This window comes from Amblyomma mixtum, chromosome 9 (assembly GCF_055824585.1).
Source record: "Amblyomma mixtum isolate Tamu chromosome 9, ASM5582458v1, whole genome shotgun sequence".
Taxonomy (NCBI): Eukaryota; Metazoa; Arthropoda; class Arachnida; order Ixodida; family Ixodidae; genus Amblyomma; species Amblyomma mixtum.
This window is the reverse complement of record NC_143020.1, coordinates 111,330,422-111,333,323: the sequence shown is the minus strand read 5'-3', so window position 1 is coordinate 111,333,323 and position 2,902 is coordinate 111,330,422.

Sequence of the window (2,902 nt, the reverse complement as noted above, 5' to 3'; positions counted from 1 at the left end):
AAACTTAAAAGTTAAACTTGTCAGTCCTAGTTCAGTGTGCTTATCTCGGTTGTCCTTGCTTAAGTACTCTAGTGCAGAAAAATACTGGGTCACCACTGCAACTGAGTTGTATGAAATTAGTCCCATTTAAGAAAGGGTAAAATATTGTGATGAACAGAAGTAGGTTCTAGATATTAGATCCTGTTTTTTATGCGAAGCATACTACTTTAGCTACCACTTCAGCCCTTCACCGTGGTTATGCGCCTCCAAATCACGTGATACATGACGTCACACCACGTGACACGATGACGTCACGACAGTGGAGAAACGGGGGCCCACCTCGCACCGTCACTGTGGTTGTGCGCCTCCAAATCACGTGACACGATGACGTCACGGCAGTGGAGAAACGGGGGCCCACCTCGCGCCATCGCTGTGGTTGTGCGCCTCCAAATTACGCGACACGATGATGCTTCGCATTCTCCAGGCTTAACCAAGTTAAGCCTCAGCCATTTTTTCTCTTTCCTCTGATCTCTTAACTCTCCTCTATCTGCACGTGGCAGCGGTGGTGGCTTGGTTCGAGCCAGTAGCAGGCCCGTGCAATTTCCTTTTCATTCTTCTCTCAGTCACAACAACAACTTCTACGCGTACACGGGATAGAGATGCCTCCTGGAGACAGGGCTGCTCGTTGGAATGAGAAGCAAAAGTTGCGGCGTGCTACAGAGACTGATGAAGAGCGTGAAGAACGTCTAGCCAAGCGGCGTGCTCGATATGCAACTCGGCGACAATATGCTTCGCATCTGACTAGGCTTAACCTAAGCTAAGCCTCAGCCATTTTTTTTCCATGAGAGTGAGTGAAATTTGCAACACAACTCTGTGAACTATGCACATTACAATTTGCAAAATAGGTATCTTATAATTCAAATATTTCTGCAAATGCCTGTCAAGTGATGCAACAGTTTTCACAGCTTGATAGCTTTCTATTGCAGTAATGCAGATCTGTATTTATAGCTGTAACATGCGTAATTTATATCTGCTTTTATTACAGCTCCATAGCTGCAAAATTGAAGCTTAAACTTTAAGCGAGCTTCAAATTTTGCAGTCATTCAAAAGTTCATGCAGAAGTGAAAGCCTGAACTGAAGTACCATTCCCATATATCAGACACCACATTCAGTTCCCCACTTGAATGCAATAAACTTTTGCCTGAATTGCAGTGAAAGCATTCAGTGGTTTACCACTGAGAAGCTGGTCTTATCTCCATTGGCGATTTCACTGGCTAGTGTAGAGAGAACTTGTTCTTGCTAGCTTTTTCGTATAGTGTTTCTATTTCACCACAAGTTTGTTTGCCTCATAGTTGTGCATTATGCTGTCTCGAAAGTTACACGGCACACAGCTATGGAAAGAAAATTAAGAGATCGGAAGCGGGCGGAGTGCGTGGGAAAACAAACACGGGTTAATGACATCCTAGTTGAAATCAAGAGGAGGAAATAGGTTTGGGCAGGGCATATGTAATGTGAAGGCAAGGTAACCGCTGGTCCTTAAAGGGACACTGAGGAGAAATTGAAGTTGACTTGTATCGACAGAATACCAGCTCCTGATTACAAAAACGCCACTCATACTGACAACAAAGCTCTTGTAACATAGAAAAAAGCAAGAACCAAAATACAGGTATCGCCGCCACAGGCCAAACTCGCAAGTACAAGCGTGATGACGTCATAGGACAAAACAGTGTTGCTAGAACCAATGGTTCTAGTAACTCTAGGACACGAGAAGCCACGAATCACTGAGGCGCAGCCAATGCATGCGTAAATCTCCTTGACGTCGCCAGATGGCACCATGTACCCGGCAGCTACGCGCGCGCCTGCAGCATCGGGACCAATCAGCGCCTGCTCACCAGCTATAGGCAGGCTCTCGGTATTCCGCTAACGGTAACAAGGTACATGGTATGCTAAAGGTGTCTATTTGTGAGAACTTCGTTGACGACTTCGAGAACGGGATCCATCGTAACGCTGGCAAAACGCCAGTGCAAACGTAAGCGAAGCGACTGTAGCGACGGCCGCAATAGCCGATAGATGCCTTCAACGTGCGGCCGGCGGTAGCTTTCATTTCGGCTGCTGCTAAGCCGCTGTGCTGGCCGTCAGAAATCACGGAGTCTGCGTTACGTCATGTGCACGTCATGTTTCACGTCACTTAGTCCTGTGTCGTCATAGGAGAATCCCAAGTTTGAATCTGAGCGGCGGGAAAAACTTTTTCAACTTCGAATCCAAATTTCTCAGAAATAAATGCATCTTTCGCTGCCGGCCAAGTGGCAACAAAGCCATGAAATGCCGAACTATCGGATTTTGCTATAAAAAAAATATTAATAGAGCTCTCCTCACTGTCCCTTTAAGGGTAACGGGGTAGATTCCAAGAGAAGGCAAGCGTAGCAGGGGCGGCAGAAAGTTACGTGGGTGGATGAGATTAAGAAGTTTGCGGGGATACGGTGGCTGCAGCTGGCAGAGTACAGGGTTAATTGGAGATACATGGGAGAGGCATCTGCCCTGCAGTGGGCGTAGTCAGAGTGATGATGAAGCAGCACAGGTAATCGGCCCAATGGTTTCCCTTTGGTCCTCTGTAGGACCAGAACTGAAAATTGGCCTATATCGATTCATTACCATGTCATCGGATGGAGTTATTGTCATTGTCCCTTCAAGTTGTCCAAGTTTATGCCAGATTCTGTCCACACTACACGAAGAGCAACTGGCTGAATGCTGCAGGTGCAAGAAGGGCTACGACAAATGAAACAGAGTTGAAGAAAAATCGTGAATCTCCCCAAGTTCTTTGTCCTGGGTCACTCACGTGCCAGCAGCGGTAAATAGCATTGCAGGAAATTTTGCTGTTTCCACAGCACCCAAGCAGTGTCAAATGAAAGACACACGCCACTGA